The following is a 5,000-nucleotide window of genomic DNA, read 5'->3' on the forward strand; positions in this document are numbered from 1 at the left end:
GAGAAGAAAAAGACGAGGAAAAGAAGACGAAGAAAAAGAAGACGAAGACGAAGAAGAAGATAAAGAAAAAAGGAAGAGAAAATACATAGTAACAATGGTAGTAATATGATAATATTATGAATATGAAGAGTAACCTTATAATTATTACTGCCATTATTATTATTATTATTATTATCATTATTATTATTATTATTATTATTGCCACCACCACCACCACCACCACCATCATCATCATCATTAGCTAAGATCACGGATACTCGTACAAAATTTGAAGGTGGACGGAAAAGTACCTCCTTCTTGAATTTTTAAAGGAAACTTAGGGAGGGGCATTTTGTTTGCCTAACTAGCACCAGTGGGCGATGCAAATGCCATCAGTGGTGGGAGGCGCCAACAGCAGCGGCAGTAATGGTGGTTGGCAGCTTGGAAATAGTGGTGCACATAATGGTGGTAGGAAATACTGACACATGCTTGGGATTGCTGACAGCCCGGTAATGTTATTTGTGGCGGGATTAATTGTGATGATTGTGGTGGTGGTGGTGGTGGTGGTGGTGGTAGTATAGTAGAAAAATAGTAGTAAAAAAGTAGTGATTCATATTATCTGTTTACTAACTCAATTTTGAAACGAGGCGCAAACCATTTCTCGTCACTTTCACTACACACACACACACACACACACACACACACTCATACAAACCCCTCCCCTCAACACACACACAAACACACACACACATGAATAGAAGCTTGCTGAATTCAACTTTCCTTCCATCCTACAGCTCCCGACCTACACCATTTGCTTCCTTCTTCAGACTAAACAGGTGCTTTAGTGTGGAAGCAGGCCGGTAGCAAACCAGAGCTGAATACACGTCAAGCAGAGGCAGAGGCAAGGGAAGTAAGCGGCAAGAAGCAGCAAGGAGGCAACATTAGCAGCAGTGAGTGTAGTAGGAGTAATGGTAGCAGAGGTAGGAGTAATAAAGATGGTTTTAATAGTGAGGAAGAATTACGTTAGTGGTTAGTTATGAAATATTTTAAGAGTGTGAAAGGATTAAGAGGAGAGACACTCAGGGAAATGATACAGGTAAGCCAAAGGGGACAAAGAGAAGAGGAAGGAAGGAAGAAAGAAAGAAAGAAAGACAGAAAGAAAGAAAGAAAGAAAGAAAGGGAGGAAGGGAGGAAAGTAGTGAAGAAGAAGAAGAAGAAGAAGAAGAAGAAGAAGAAGAAGAAGAAGAAGAAGAAGAAGGAGAAGAAGAAGAAGAAGGAGAAGAAGAAGAAGAAGAAGAAGAAGAAGAAGAAGAAGAAGAAGACGATGAAGAAAAAAAGGAAAAGAAGAAAATGAAATAAAAAAAAGAAGAAACACGGAAGGAAAACACATTAATACGATTTATCATTCGTGGAAACCGCAACACGATGAGAGAGAGAGAGAGAGAGAGAGAGAGAGAGAGAGAGAGAGAGAGAGAGAGAGAGAGAGAGAGAGAGAGAGAGAGAGAGAGAGAGAGAGAGAGAGAGAAACCCATACTTGACAAATCTCTCAACAAATGAAAAAAACAAAAACAAAAAAACAACATAACATCAAACACACACAAAGACACCATCTGATTGGCTCACGGCTCACCCAATCACCTCACTGGGAGCTCATGACGACATCAAAGATAAAACCAGTAATTCTCTCCGGCGATTCAGATGAGATGGAAGAAGAAAGGAAGGAAGGGTAATCCGCGGCCACAACTCACATTATTAAAAGGATAACAATTAGACCCAATCTTCTGCCGGAAGGCTTAAGGAACGGCCTGAATGGAGGGACTTAGCCTTAAAAGAATGAATGTTTGTGTGGTGAAATGCGATCATGGCTTCTGTTGATATGACGTAAAGAAGGAAGGGAGGGAGAGAGGGAGAGGGAGAGAGGGAGTCGGGGAGGGACGAGGGAGGAAGGAAGTGGAGGATGCACGAGAGAGTGATTGAGGGAAGAGGAGGTGGAGGGAAGCAAGAGGGAGTGAAGGAAGGAAGAGGAAGCAGTAAAGTATGCAAGAGGAGGAAGGGAGGGTGAAGGAAGGGAGAGGAAGTGAAGGGAAAAAGGAGAATGAAAGACGGAAGATGAAGGAGGGAAGGAAGGAAGGAAGAGTGAAGAAAGAAAGAGTGATGGAAGGGAAAAGAGGAGAGTGAAGGATGAAAAAAGGGAAGGAAAGAAGGAAGGAAGAATAAGTGAAGAAAGGAAAGAAGAGATAGTGAAGGAACGGAGAGGAGAGTGAAGGATGGAAGAAAAGACTGAAGGAAGGGAGAGAAAGGAAAGAAATGAAGGCGAAATAACAAGTGAGAAATGGAAGGAAGCAGGTAAGAAAAGAAAAGAAAGAAAAATAAAGGAGAAAACTAAAGAACAGAGAATTTGAAGGAATGAAAAAAGAAAACAATAAATATGAAAGAAAGGAAAAAATGGAGGTAAAGGAAAGTGAAATAAAAAAAATGAGAAAGAAAAAAAAAGGAAATGAGACATGAGAGAGTAGAGATGGGAGGGAAGGAAGGAAGGAAGGAAGGAAGGAATAATGGAAGGAAGGAGAAGAAACAAGGAGATAGGGAAGGAGAGGATGAAGGCAGGTAAATGGATGAAGCAATAATAGGAGGGATAAAGGGATGAATGAATGGTCGGGACAGAGGGATGAATGGAGGGAAGGAGGGAAGGAGGGAGGGACGGAGGAAAGGAGATAATATTAGAAGAGAGAGAAAGAGAACATTAAGGAAAGAAAGAGGAGTGAAGAATGGATGAGAGAGAGAGAGAGAGAGAGAGAGAGAGAGAGAGAGAGAGAGAGAGAGAGAGAGAGAGAGAGAGAGAGAGAGAGAGAGAGAGAGAGAGAACGATACGTCAGGATTGTTAATGGGTTAGGTGTGTGTGTGTGTGTGTGTGTGTGTGTGTGTGTGTGTGTGTGTGTTTGGCAGTGGCGGGTTTTGATAACAACTGTTTGACTCTTCAGGGAACGTGCGTTGTATTAATGTGTATGTGTGCCACAGAGAGAGAGAGAGAGAGAGAGAGAGAGAGAGAGAGAGAGAGAGAGAGAGAGAGAGAGAGAGAGAGAGAGAGAGAGAGAGAGAGAGCTTTATTTACATGAGTGCTTGGGAGTCAGCTTGCTATACAATGCTATTATTCATACGCACCAGTGTCAATTCATACATACATGCATACTTGACTGAACTGACACACACACACACACACACACACACACACACACACACACACACACACACACACACACACACACACAATACAAACACCTTTTTCAAAATGCGATATTGACAGAAATTCGTTAAGTACATCGCTACTGACACACCACCACCACCACCACCACTACCATCATTATCACCACCATCATCTCCACCACGATATCAGTTTAGGTCAGAGAGAGAGAGAGAGAGAGAGAGAGAGAGAGAGAGAGAGAGAGAGAGAGAGAGAGAGAGAGAGAGAGAGAGAGAGAGAGAGAGAGAGAGAGCACAGGGACTCAATTTATGTGATGAATACAAAGCTGACTATATTTGTTGCGTGTTGCGTGTTGAAGGAACGTATATACACAGTACTCAGACGGAACAAAGTAGTAGTAGTAGTAGTAGTAGTAGTGGTAGTAGTAGTAGTAGTAGTAGTAGTAGAGGTAACAGTAGAAATAAAACGCAATAACTAGAAACACCAACCACAATAATTACAAAGAAACAAACCAAGAACATTCTCTTCCCCAAACACACACACAAGAGAGAGAGAGAGAGAGAGAGAGAGAGAGAGAGAGAGAGAGAGAGAGAGAGAGAGAGAGAGAGAGAGAGAGAGAGAGAGAGAGAGAGAGAGAAAGAAAAAAAAGACCAACGCCAATAACCCTTCACCAGAACACACACACACACACACACACACACACACACACACACACACACACACACACACTGAACAGGCGACAAATGCAGTTATCACCCCAGGACACAATAACAAGACATCTACTACCACCATCCAGCAACAACTTTTTGACGTTCGCCACAAACCCCAGGAACATAAAACATAATACACTGGCAAGCTCCCCTAGGTGTTGTAAATACAATGCGATCCTGTGAACACGTCTAGATATTCCCCTTTACATGCAAATGGCCAGGAACGGGACAGGACTCGCTCAAATGCCAGATACTTTCCTTCCTTCGCCTTCCAGCGCAGATCATGCCTTGTCTGAAGGGTGTTCACTCCATCAGCCTGAGCTTCTTTCGTGTCGCGTGTTAGTGGCTTAGTTCCCGTGTGTGTGAGGAGGGTGAGGGTGGGCGAGGGTGGCTTTGACGTCGAAATGGTTCTCCTTCCTCCCCTTTCCCATGGTTCTCTCTTTCCCTTCCCCATGGTTCTCCGTCTCCCTTCCTCCCCTTCCTTCCGCCCCTTTCCTCCCCCTCTTGGAATGCAGGGTGTGTCGTAGGAAGATATTTTCTGCTCTAATAGTCGTTGTCTCGCTTTTCTCTGGTCGTCCTGTCCTTGTCATAAACAGCAATGATGTTTATGATAAAATGATGATATTTTTGCTACCACCACCACCACCACCACCACCACCGTTACTACCACTACTACTACTACTACAATTCCATTACTAGTCCTGTAACTGTTTCTATTGTTAAAACTACTGTACTTGTTCTTTCCTCTCACTTTCTGCGGCAGTTTGTGACAATGGGGCTGTTGTATTAGTTCTTTCATCTATTCGCGTCTCTCTCTCTCTCTCTCTCTCTCTCTCTCTCTCTCTCTCTCTCTCTCTCTCTCTCTCTCTCTCTCTCTCTCTCTCTCTCTCTCTCTCTCTCTCTCTCTCTCTCTCTCTGCAAGATTGGAAAGAATGAAAGTGAAAGGAATGTCTACTTGGATTTGTCTACTAAACGCCATCAAAACACGCATGGGATGGTCACGAACGGTGTGTGTGTGTGTGTGTGTGTGTGTGTGTGTGTGTGTGTGTGTGTGTGTGTGTGTGTGTGTGTGTGTGTGTGTGTGTGTGTGTGTGTGTAAGGGAATCGAG

At 43.3% G+C, this 5,000-nt stretch overlaps 1 protein-coding gene across 1 annotated transcript in view; it reads right to left on the reverse strand.

Annotated features, from left to right (window-relative positions):
* The window catches only part of LOC135093569 (uncharacterized), a 152,094-nt gene that overhangs the window by 115,553 nt on the left and 31,541 nt on the right, over window positions 1–5,000 (reverse strand). The gene's annotated exons all lie outside the window — the stretch shown is intronic.

Source organism: Scylla paramamosain, chromosome 43 (genome assembly GCF_035594125.1).
Source record: "Scylla paramamosain isolate STU-SP2022 chromosome 43, ASM3559412v1, whole genome shotgun sequence".
NCBI classification, from domain to species: Eukaryota; Metazoa; Arthropoda; class Malacostraca; order Decapoda; family Portunidae; genus Scylla; species Scylla paramamosain.